Source organism: Pelobates fuscus, chromosome 2 (assembly GCF_036172605.1).
Source record: "Pelobates fuscus isolate aPelFus1 chromosome 2, aPelFus1.pri, whole genome shotgun sequence".
Taxonomy (NCBI): domain Eukaryota; kingdom Metazoa; phylum Chordata; class Amphibia; order Anura; family Pelobatidae; genus Pelobates; species Pelobates fuscus.
This window is the reverse complement of record NC_086318.1, coordinates 63812946-63826544: the sequence shown is the minus strand read 5'-3', so window position 1 is coordinate 63826544 and position 13599 is coordinate 63812946. Positions and strand designations below refer to the sequence as shown.

Genomic DNA, 13599 nt, shown 5'->3' with positions numbered 1-13599 from the left:
CCTACCACTCCATAATTAATTCATTAATTCCACTTACCGTATAAATGCCCTTATCTCAGTCTTTACATATCATTCTCACCTTTGCAGTTCTCTCCTCCTGTTTCTCACCCCCATCCATCTAGCTTGTAAGTTCCCACAAGAATAGTGCTCTCATTGCCACCTGTATTAGTTTGTAAAATGTTCTATTGTCTCTTAGTTTTATTGTATTGTGTCTTTTTACTTGTACCAATTTAAACCACAAACAGTTCTTTGGAATGTGATGGCACTTTATAAAAAAAAAGTATGATAATAATAGTAATTATTAAAAGAACTATTTGGGGACAGCATTAGCTACCTCTATATATAGGCATCACAAAATCACTTCCCGAACACATTTTTAGATTATAACTACTCACGTCAATGTGACACATTGCATGAAATAAAGTCACAAAGATCCAACACATTATCTAGCTTTTTTTTCTTCAATGTTTTTTGAAAGACAATTTTAAGTTAAACATTGCATTTTTGAAACTGGTCATTTACATGACATTTAAACACGGTCAAGTATTGGAAACAACATGCAGATCTTTTAAACTATTTGAAAAAATTGACTTGCAAAGAATAAAAACCTTTTTTGTTGCTGATTGTATGTTTTGCATCAATGTCTTAAAAGAAAAAGTGCAACAAGCCAAAATGATGTGTTGTACTCAGTTCTTGATACAAGTGATATACAATAATTAAAGCACACATTAAAATTATGATGCACCACCTCCTCCTCCCACTCACACGCCCTCCAACCTTCACAATCCATAACGGTACTCGCCAGGGATGCCCACTTTCCCCAGTGCTTTTTGCTTTGTCCCTAGAACCACTCCTACAAATCCTCAGACTTCAAAGGGATATAAAAGGAATGACAATACGTGGGGAAGAATACAAAACGGCGGTGTACGCAGACGACCTGCTCCTAACAATAACAGAACCAGTCACATCTCTACCACCACTCTTGGACGCCCTGCAAGCCTACGCCAAGGTCTCGGGATATAAACTCAACATCAACAAAACGGAGGTACTACCAATACACATAGACCCCACCACTAAAACAGCTATACACAACATATATCCATTCGACCTTACTCTCGATCACATTAAATACCTGGGTATAACCATCCCGGCAGATCTTTCCCTTTGCTATGACCTGAACTACACACCTACAATCCAAAACATCACCCACGACATAGATAGATGGCAAGACATGCCGATATCCTGGCTAGGACGGCTGGCGTTTGTCAAGATGAACGCCCTACCGCGACTTTTATACCTATTCCAAACTCTTCCGATCCCAATACGCCCCACAGACTTCAAACAGCTGCAGTCAAAGATCGATAAATTTATATGGGCCAACAGACGCGCTAGAATAAAAAGACAGACCCTATATGTACCCAACAAACAGGGAGGTCTGGGCCTCCCGCACCTCACTCATTATTATCAGGCTGCACAGCTGGCACAAGCACAGAACTGGCACGTTCCACCAGGGGCAAAGAGATGGGTCGACCTGGAACACAATATCTTTGGCAGGGATTTCCCCTCCATGTATATATGGCTGCCCAAACCAGCGAGACCCCCCCTCCCTCAAACATCACCCGCAATCCTAAATACTATTAAGGTCTGGGATAAAATCGTACACAAACATGGCCTGACAACCCAACCCTACTCCAGAACACTCAATTCCCACCGGGCATGACGCCCAAAGACTTTACCCGCTTCGAAGATAATGACCTTACAAGACTACAACACTTTTACAAAGACGGCCATCCGATCCCATTCGCAGAACTCCCACAAAACACTCCTTTTCGCACCTTCGACATGTTTCGCCACATACAAATAAAAAGCTTTCTAGAAACCCTGACAATAACTCAGGGAGGGACCAGAAAGCAGACACTCTTTGAAAAACAATGCCTACAAACCCCAGCACGTAAAGGCCAAATCTCAGAGATATACTCACACATAATACAACACACTAAAGACGGAGCACTCACATACGTGTCGGTTTGGGAGAGGGACATAGGCCCGGCAGAAGACCCATCAGACTGGGCCGACATTTGGGAAGCTACAGCTACCATCTCAATTTGCGTTAACCATAAAGAGCAAGCTTATAAGACCCTCATGAGGTGGTACCTCACCCCCTTAAGACTCAAGCAGATGGGCAGGTCAGACAACGACTCATGCTGGAAGGGCTGCGGACAGAAGGGAACGTACCTTCACATGTGGTGGGAATGCCCCCACACAGCACAACTATGGCACCAAACTGTTACTATGGTTTCACAGATCTTACACACTAACATCCCGCTGGACCCATGGATATGGCTCCTGTCCAAACCCTTGGCAGACACACCACGGGCCCAAAACAAACTCATCGCCAAAATAGCTCTGGCCACTAGAAGAGCAATCGCAGAAAAATGGGGTAGCCCGGATACCCCAACAATGGACACCATTAAGCGGAAAATCAAAGACACTATAAAAATGGACGAAATGTCCGCTTTAATCCATGACACTACAAAACACTTCAACAAGATCTGGGATCCCTGGTTCTATGAATTCCCAACCCTGCCATAAGAAATAAGAAGGGAACAATTCCCACCCGTTGGCAAAACACACGCACCCACCACCAGACAAGGGCCCCCCCACAACACCACCTTCAAAACACAACCTAACCCACCACTCACAAAGCTCACAAACCCCCCCCTACGGAGAGTGCTTAATTGATAAAGACCTACACCCGAAACCGCAAAGACAATAACCAGGGGCGCACTCACCCCGAGCCCACACACAAGAAAGGAAGAGAAGGTGAACTCACGAGGAGGACCACTACACAACAAACACCCTCCCACTAACCAGGGGAGATCATAACAAAAAGACCCATCCCACAGGACACACAATGACACCTCAAAACACCTCGAAACGAAACTCCAACAAGAACCAACACCCACATACACGATCAACCGTTACCACATACGATTACACGCACAACCTTCCAAAAGGCTACACAAACCCACCACAGACGCAGTGACAAACAAACATCAGACTCACACCCCCCAACTCAAACCCTCCAAAACCCACAGACACTACAGAGAAGTGCTACAACCTAATTACCTAAGCTAATCCCCCACACCAGATGCCAGACAAACCCGACCCACAAATCAGTAAGAGAATACGACATCAGAGCAAAGACTAAAGGACAAAATATTAGGATATCCTATCCTCCCCCCTTCTTTTCTTTTTGTACCCCACCCCAACCATTAGACAAGGAAAAGACGATACGAAACACAATTGTAACACTGGGCCAATGAACAAACGCCCAAAAACGAACTCTATAAACAGTTGTATTGTATTTCGAACAACAAGAACAACCACTGCAAATAATGTATGAAACAAACCGTTATTGACAACCCCCTCCTTTTTCTCTTCTGTACCCCTACCCCCCCAAAAAAAAATCTGAACTCTTCATAAATAAAGAATTTATAAAAAAAAAAAAAATTATGATGCACCAAAATAGATGAACGAAAATCCTTATAGTTTGCTAATTTCTGTGGAATTGTTCACCCTATGTCCAGGTGGGATTACTGCCTTCAGATACATTTCTTAGTTTGTGTTTACTGCGATGTCGGCTATGATGTATTTTGCCTCAGCTTCCTCAGGTTGACAGTACTTTTTAAACATCAGTAGTTTTAATGTACTTTGTGCATTTCTGTATCATTCGTAGGAAAGGAAGGGACATGTGCAAACTTTCACTGTTGCTGTATGTGATTGTATTTTAAAAAAAAAATATTCAGTCTATGACTCATTGAGTAAATATCGACAGGTTTGTCTGGTTTTATCATAGGAATTAAGCTTTCTTGTAGTAACTCCCATTACCACTTTACAGGATTTTCCACAAAATACGAAAATAATTATAAATAATTTTATCTGCCTGACAGTCTGTCTGTCTGTTTATCTATCTATCTATCTATCTATCTATCTATCTATCTATCTATCTATCTATCTATCTATCTATCTATCTGTCTGTCTGTCTGTCTGTCTGTCTGTCTGTCTGTCTGTCTGTCTGTCTATCTATCTATTTAATTCTAATGTATCTAATATACAATTATACTATTTTATTAATTATACCTTGGGGGACCTGTCTGACAACCCAGGCAGAAATACCAGAGAATGTAATTTGCAAACCATATTTGTTAACCTGTATATTTCCAAAACCCAATAAAACTTGCAGATAACGGGTACTGTTGTACTTGTGAAACATTGCTGAACTTTCACTGTTGCTGTATGTGATTGTATTTAAAAATAAACATATTCAGTCTATGACTCATTCAGTAAATATCTACAGGTTTGTCTGGTTTCATCATAGGAATTAAGCTTTCTTGTAGTAACTCCCATTACCACTTTACAGGATTTTCCACAGAATACGAAAATAATTAAAAACTATTTTAAAAGAATAAATAGTTTGGGAGAAATTATTAAGTATTGCCTATTAATCCTTTTGAGAATAGCATGTTCTATAACTGTAGAAGACTGTAAAGTGAACTTCCATAACTTAACATCCTGCACTAATAGGTTTATTACTGTTAAAGTCAGAACTGAGTCAAAAGTTACATGCTCCCCGACTGCTGTCAATAGATATAAACAAGATTTTTTTTATTTTTTTAACCTCAAGGACGCATCCAGCAGAAATAAAAAAATGAATAATTTTGTAGTATTATCTCAACAATAGGCAATTTTTTTTTCAAAAGCAGACTTTGTTGATGAAATACACAGAATATAACACCAAGATCAAAGACTGATTGAAAATTCAAGCAGTAATCAGATACAGATATATAAAATAATATGATCAATACAAATTAATACAATATTAAGGCCACGCTGTATAAGAAATGCTGTGTTTTAGAACAGCAAATTGAACCTAATTAGTAATATCCGAATTGTCAAACTTTCCTGTGACTTGTCAGTTAAGTGCAGGACTGCAAAAGAGGAGATTGGATTAGCTACAATGTCATTGTGACTGTCTATGATGAGTCTTTTTTTTATGTTTACTCAAAGAGTGGTAGATTTCCCAATCATTAATATATACTTATATCAGGAGAGAAAGAGAGACACAGAGATAATTTACAGTCGACTTTATGAAATGTTGTCAGTACCAGAGGCACTCTCTAGTATATCTCAAAGTTAATGAGCATAACATATCTCTAACAGCCATGTGGGTATTGAAATCTAGAAGATATTTGGCCGACTGTGATGTCTTATTAGTGAACATGAAGGATCTTCATAGTTTTTTGGGGAATTAAAACAGCAAGAGTGGATGATTTAACATATGTTTCAATGTCTTATTTATGGATTATACAGTGCAGGGAATTGATGTAATTTAAAATTTTCTGCAGTCTATCTTTCACTTTTATAAAATAATGATAAGTAAGGAACTGATCTATCTATCTATCTATCCATCTATCTATACATTTAATTATAATGTATCTTATATATAATTATACTATATTATAAATTATACATTTGGGGACCTGTCTGACAACCCAGGCAGAAATACCAGAGAATGTAATTTGCAAACCATATTTTTAACCCTGTATATTTCCAAAACCCAATAAAACCTGCAGATAAGGGGCACTGTTGTACTTGCTGAACACAAACATGAGCATTTTAAAGCAGTAAAATATATAATGACAATGATATTGTGATAAAATGCAAAAAAACAAATCTGAACACTAAGTTGGCCAGCGTTTGTGACTTAGAGTATACTAACAAAGACTAGGAAAACCCTATTATGAATACCCTGGTTTGCAAACTTTTGCAAATGGTATGCCAAGATGGGGGTAATTCTCATTCCTGGGCTACCATATGGTCTCAAAGGCAACATAGGCTCAGCAAACCAATCTAGCATTTCAATGTGTAAAATTGCAATGGGCAAGCTCTTTATTTTACCCTGTAACTTTCCAAAACACGATGAAACCTGTACATAGGGGACATTGTTGTTCTTGTGGGACATCACAGCATACAAATATGTATGTTTAATTTAATTAAAAGCTAAGAGTAGATTTACGTTCACAATTAAAATGCCATGCAGAAGTTGGAAAATAGCCAAATTTCTTACTATCTTTTTTTTGATTTTATTCAAATTATATTATATATCATATATACATTAATATTAGTGTGAAATAAAAGCCTTGTTTCGCCTGGAAAAAAATTATATATAATAAGTGTGGGTACACGTAATATAAAAGAGGTAAATTATGGTTCAACAGACATATATAGCTCAAATTCTAGGTTTTGTTTTGGTCAGAACTTGTAAAATTGCCTTTGTCTTTAAGCGGTTTAGGCCATACATACACAGGCCACATTTTGTTTAGCATTGCATTAAACTTATAACATTGCAAACTTATTATTTAATTATACATTATAAAATCACAATGCAAATTGTTACATTTGAATATGATATATTTTAATATTGATAAAATAAAATGCAGGTAATATACCTATTCATGCTCATTAATTGTAAAATTACTATATCTGCATATCATTCAGTGTGGGCTTTATTCTGTGTGGGCTTTTATTCTGTGTTGGCTTTTTTTCCATGTGAGTATTTTTCCATGTGGGCATTTTTCTTGTGGGTATTTATGACAGTGGGGCTTTTCCTATGTGCAAGTCTCATGTGGGCTTTTTTTCATAGAACCAGGAACATCATATAGAAATGATCACACAAAGCAGAACAAAACTGTTCCTGAAAGGGCATTAGCCGAGTGACAGAAAGCTGACATACTTGACAGATCCTTTCTTAAGATCTGTAATTATTTTAAACATTAATATACACAATACATTTCTTTATTCTAATGTTTCAATGTTAAAAAATAAACAATCCTGATTCATCTTTTCAATATTGGTAAAAAAATAAAAAAATATTTAAATGTCTGCCAATATGTTTCAAATAAATCTCAATCATACAAGTGCATGCCCACAAACATGCACATAAACATGCATGCATACACTTACCAACATATTAGAGAAAGGATACATTTTGGACTGAGGAACTTTCTTCACATTGTGCCTATATAAGGAACAACATCAAAATTATTCATCTGTAAAATATTGCATTACTTTAATCATGCAATTTAAAACATATACCTTAAATGTATGTTATTAACATCTGATTAAGAAAATGAGCTAATACTTTTCAGTATAATTAGTGCTTACTCATTGGTTGTCATGGGGACTAAATACATTTTTTCAATATTTTACTGTACATTCTTCATATTTTTAATATCCATACCATTAATATTCACAGCGGCTTAATTCAGATAAAGTAGAACCACAAGCACTTTTGAAAGAAAAGATTAAGCCATCATAACCATAATACTGAAGTGGATCTGTAAAGTGTAGCTTCAGTAAACCTTAAAATGTACATTATTTAGACAGTAATCATCCATTTAATCCAATGAGGTTAGGTATCTTTCATCATGTTCTCTTAGCATCATATGCAAAATTTTAAAACAAGACTTTATTTGCACTAATAACAAAGAGGATGTTGTTATTACAAACAAACAATGGAAAAAAAACATTTGGTAATTGTTGTAGTGGAAAGTATGAGACTGAGTCTCATCTAAAATATATCTGAACAACTCTTAACACCATGGTAAAGAGTGCAGACACATTTAGAAAAGTTACTTTTAGAACGTCTAGTCTGTAATTGACATCATGAAGGAAAAATGGTTATTCAATCAAAGGGTTATTTACTTAAGTGAGATTTCAAGGTGAACTCAAAGTGAATTACAAATGTAGGGCCAGAATAGCTAAAATGAAAGTATAGCTGTCAAATGTTTCTAATTTCTTTATCTTAACCATAAATTTAAAATTCACTTTGAATTCACCTTTTACTATTTCCTTTTATAACTAACCTGTAACTAGATATTGAATTTTGTAGACTGAGAAGGGAATTACAAATGGTAGGCCAAAAGAGATAAATTGGAAAAAGTCTACCATTTGTAATTCCTTTCTCAATTCTACAACATTCCAGATTTAGTTCCAGGTTAGTTAAAAAAGTGAAGTTTGAAGATGGTTTATCCATTCACTTCTCAAAACACATGTCAAAGTTGTGTAAGAGAAGACAACAACTGCAAAAAAATTATAATCAACCTTTATATATGCAAAATAATTCATATAGTTTGACAACTGAATCATGCAAACAATGTGTCAAGACTACTGTATGACTCAACACGCAAAACTATGTAAACACTGGGGGGGCGTGGCCAGGACACCGAGGTGTATGGACGCATGATCGCTGAGCTCCGTACCTGACCGAGTACAGTAGGGGATACCCGGCATCCAAACCCGCGCGATGGCAACAAAGAAAAACCGCAGCACTACGGGGACTACCCCGGCAACGGATCTCCCGGCTGCTAAAACGTCTCTTCGGAGATTTTTCACCGAGAACTCAGACCCGCGAGGCCGCGGCAAGATGGCGCCCGCGGAAAACGCACGAGGAAACCACCCGCCCAGCCCCTCAATATCGGAGTGCTCAGCTGAAGAACTCGACATTAGGGCACTTATCACCCAGCTACCATCCAAGTCTGATCTGACAGACATGTTTCAAAAGCTGGAAGACAGCTTTACCGAAAAGCTCCAAGCAGTCAGTGCAGATGTCCAGCAACTGGGGGACAGAGTGCAGGCCCTGGAGGAGGAAACTGAAACCACTGACAGGCTGTGGACTGAATGTCACATTACACAGGAGGCACACTCTGAAGCCATCAGACATCTGCAAAGGAGGCTGGAGGATGTGGACAATCGGGGGCGACGGAACAATTTGAGGGTGAGAGGCATACCAGAGGGGCCGGACGGCACAACAGAGAACCCCATCCAGGTATTAACTACCCTTTTCAACCGCATCCTAGCCAGACCCCCAGACACGGCCATCCAGTTTGACAGGGCCCACAGAGCGGCGAGGCCCAGGAATCTACCCCCAGACAGGCCACGAGATATTATATGCAGAATTCATAACTTCCCTCTGAAAGAGGAGATCTTCCATAAAGCCCGCCAAGATAAGGAACTCTCAGTCGACGGCCATCAAGTGACCGTATACCAAGATCTATCACCATCCACTCTACAAGCAAGAAGGGCCCTGCGACCTGTCACCCAGGCTCTAATGGAGAAACAAATTAGGTTTAGGTGGAACTTTCCATTCGCTCTTACAGTGACTTATCAGAATACAACACACACCATCACCACGCCTGCAGAAGTACCTGACTTCCAGAGAGCCTTGAACCTGCCGCCCTCCGAGGTGGAGGACTGGACCGGCCTATCAGGTCCTCCACCGACACAGATGCAGCAACGACCCAAATGGCAAAAAAATCAGAGGAAGAGGCGCAGACAGGCCCAAACTGGAATCGATGTTCCTACCTCACCTAGAGATCGAGCGGCCTGAGCTCTGGCAGAGCTATACTACCATATCCTTTACATTAAATCTCGACTTAATGCCTTCACCATGCACTGAACTGTATACCTGTTTTGAATGTTATATTTTCTTGTTGCCAATATTATGTTATAGAATGTAGAATATGCCGATACCAGGCCCTCTGGCACCAGATATTAGAAACACGCTTATATGTATGTTCTAGCAGCCCGTAGGGTCCTGGCCCCTAGGGAGGTTGATGTTATCACACAGACCCTCCATTGTCCTATTCCCTAGAAGAATGGGGGCATTGTCATCAGCTTTCCAACCACCCTAGGAGTATCCCCACTAGCCCTCGGTTAGACCACCTGGTCACCACCCCCTGAGAGGCGACCTACCACTGCCTGTGGACACGACAGCGTCACCCACATGTGCAGCGCCAAACTCTCTACTGGTATGACACTCTCATATCATTTTGTATATAGTCCAAGTTTTACCCCAGTTCCCTCTGCCCATTCCACCTCTGCCTCCACTATCATAATCTGCGCTACAATAGAAAGCGCACTCCTATGGTTACACATTGATCCAAATGGCCACACGCACAGACACCATGGCCTACACTAAGCTCATGTCTCTGAATGTTAGGGGTCTGAATACCCCGATGAAAAGAATGATGCTAGCACAAGAAATAGACAGGCAGGGAGCTGACCTAGTATTCCTGCAGGAGACCCATTACAAGGGGGAATTTAAGCCAAAACTCAGAACAAAACGTATTCAAATGTCCTACTATAGCAATTATACGAAGCGAAAAACCAGGGGGGTGGCGATTCTGATTACATCCAGTGCTGCTTTTACCGAGATCAGCGTCAAAACTGACCCAAGGGGTAGATTTGTATTTGTTAAAGGGGTCTATAATGGAGTGCTTACAACTTTGGCGAGTGTATACGCTCCAAACTCAGACCAAGTACCCTTTATACGCTCTTGCCTAACCAAATTAGAAAATTTTGCTGAAGGGGTTGTCATTGCAGCGGGGGACTGGAACATGGTACTAGACCACTCAATTGACAGTTCATCAGAGACCACTGACTCCCGTCGCCACCAACGGGCACTATTCTCTAATGTCCTCCACACCCACCAATTAATGGACTGTTGGCGTCTACTACACCCACAAGAGAGGGATTACTCGTATTACTCCCAAGTAGCAAACAGTTACTCCAGGATTGACATGTTCCTCCTTAGCCATAGACACCTTCCATTGCTGAGTGAAGCATCCATTGGGAACATCACGTGGTCTGACCATGCCCCGGTATTTCTATCTATCACCCTCCAGAAAGACATCCAACACACTATACACTGGCACCTGAACGAAACCCTGCTGGACGACCCTAGAGTAATGGACGACCTAAGGCAGACACTAAGCAATTACTTTACAGATAATGACACTGCAGACGTATCTGACCAATGGGTTTGGGAGGCACACAAGGGGGCCACGAGAGGCACACTAATCAAATGGGGATCTAGAATTAAAAAAGAACGCACACAAAAGCTTAACTCTCTTACAGCAAATATACAATCTGCTGAATCCCTACACAAACAAGATCCTACGGCCGAGCGTTTCCAAACGCTCACGGCCCTACGTATGGAACTGTGTTCACTACTATCCCTTAAGGCCCACAGGGCAGTCCAGCTGACTAGAGGTTCCTTTTACACACAAGGAAACAAAAGCGGGAAATTACTGGCCCGTGCACTGAAAGCTAAACGCCAGAGATCGTTTATTGATAGAATTACCGACAAAACAGGGAAACAATGCAATACGACTGAAGACATAGCCACAACATTTAGCACCTTTTACAAAGACCTCTACAATCTGGTCCTTCCGGCCCAGCGGCCCAATGACCTGAGGGACTATGTCGCCTCAAATCTCCCACACACCATCCCTATTGACACAGCCCTCACACTAGACAAGCCCTTCTCCCAAGATGAATTGTCCCTCACTATCAAAACTCTGCCAAAAGGCAAAAGCCCAGGCCCGGACGGACTGACTGCGAGATACTACCAAACACTAGCACCGGAATTAATCCCCCACTTTCTTAAGACACTTAACGGCTTGACCCAGGGTGACCCGCTACCGCCCCCGATGCTGAATGCGTCGATCACAATTATCCCCAAACCCGGCAAGGACCCCACGCAATGTGGGAGCTACAGGCCCATTTCATTAATAAACCTAGATCTAAAATTAATGGCAAAGATGATCGCTAATCGGCTTAAACCCCTATTGCCAGACTTAATACATCCTGACCAGGCCGGCTTTGTCCCGGGCCGCGAAGCCAGGGACAACACCACAAAAATATTAAATGTCATCCACGGGGCGACAGTGAAGGACACACCAACACTGCTTATGGCGATAGACGCAGAAAAGGCCTTTGACAGGGTGGATTGGTCTTATCTGTTCATGGTCCTGGAGGTCCTGGGGACCGGTCCGAGAATGAGGAACTGGATACAAACCTTATACAGGGGACCGTCCGCCCATGTCAGGGTCAATGGCCATTTATCCACACCCTTTCAGATTAATAACGGTACGCGCCAGGGATGCCCTCTCTCACCCCTCTTATTTGTTCTCGCTATGGAACCCTTTTTAACGGCTATCAGAAACAACACTAACATACAAGGGTACAGGTACCCTGGAGGTGAGACGAAGGTTGCAGCATTTGCGGATGACGTCCTCTTCACGATCACCGACCCAATAAAAACACTCCCGCAGATACAAACTGAGATAGGACTCTTCGGGGCCCTCTCTAATTTTAAAATAAATGCCGACAAATGCGAAATCCTAGGGATTTCTGTACGACCGGCCCTACAGACGCTCATACAACGCACTCACGCCTTCCCATGGACACGAACCGGGCTGACTTACCTGGGAATCAAACTAACCGCACCGTCCAAAGGCCTATACAAACTCAACTACATTCCCCTCCTAAACAACATCAAGCAAGACCTCCATAAATGGGACCTCCCCCACTTCTCACTCATGGGTCGGATCAACATCTTGAAGATGATGGTCCTCCCGAAAATACTTTACCTATTCCAGGCTCTGCCAATTCCACTCCCTAGAGACTTTTTTAGACAAATGCGAACACTGTTTCTCCACTATACCTGGGGCAACAAACCGGCTAGAATAGCCTACTCCACACTAACATCCGCCATAGAGAGCGGTGGCCTGGGTCTACCCCACATATACAAATATTATGTTGCGGTATTGTTCACCCGTATAAAGGAATGGACAAACACTAGTAGGAAAAAATCATGGTACGACCTAGAACAGAGCTTTGTACAGCTCCCCCTCCATACACTACCGTGGCAAACATGTTCACTTAAAAGACTATCACCAACTCATCACCCACTCACACACAATATCCTAACACTGTGGAGGCGTTACAAAAACACATGGGGTCTATCCCCAGGACTCTCAAGATTTTTCCCCCTGGCAGATAACCCAGATTTCCAGCGAGGACAGGGCAGCCCCATCCTATCAAGACTCACGGGATCGCCAAATCCAGGCATCACAGAGGTACTGGAAGCTGGTAACCCACCTACATTAAAGGCTCTTGCCAGGCGTAACAAGCAGGACACGCTCCTCGACATAATGGGCAGAACACAACTTAAAAACTTCTTAAATAGGTCGGTCATCCCCTTCTGGCGCCCAAGGGAGGACACCCCCTTTGAAACCCTATGTAACCCAGAAGTCGCTCCAAAACGTCCCTTGTCAAAAATTTACCGTATTCTCCAAACTGCTGACAGGGAGCAGACTCCGCTTCCATTCCAACAGAAATGGATGAGAGATCTCCACATTCATATGTCGGATAGGGACTGGACAGACATTATGAGAACAGGGATCAAAACTCCTGTTAGTGTGGCCCGTAAAGAGACCTTCTACAAAAGAGTCACTAGATGGTACAGGACCCCAGCTACACTCCACACATTCTGGCCCTCCGTTAGCGATAAATGCTGGAGATGCTCTGGGGGTTTGGGTGACATAGAACACATCTGGTGGAGCTGTCCAACCATACAGCCATACTGGCAGGTTATACTAGCTGACATAGCACACATTCTCACGTTGAGACCAGGCCTCACCCCATCCCAGGTTTTACTAGGATGGCCCCGCTCCTTCCAGGATCCTCATA

At 41.6% G+C, this 13599-nt stretch overlaps 1 protein-coding gene across 1 annotated transcript in view; it reads left to right on the top strand.

The window, feature by feature from the left end:
- Positions 1 to 13599, top strand: part of SNTG2 (syntrophin gamma 2) — a 539246-nt gene that overhangs the window by 352964 nt on the left and 172683 nt on the right. The gene's annotated exons all lie outside the window — the stretch shown is intronic.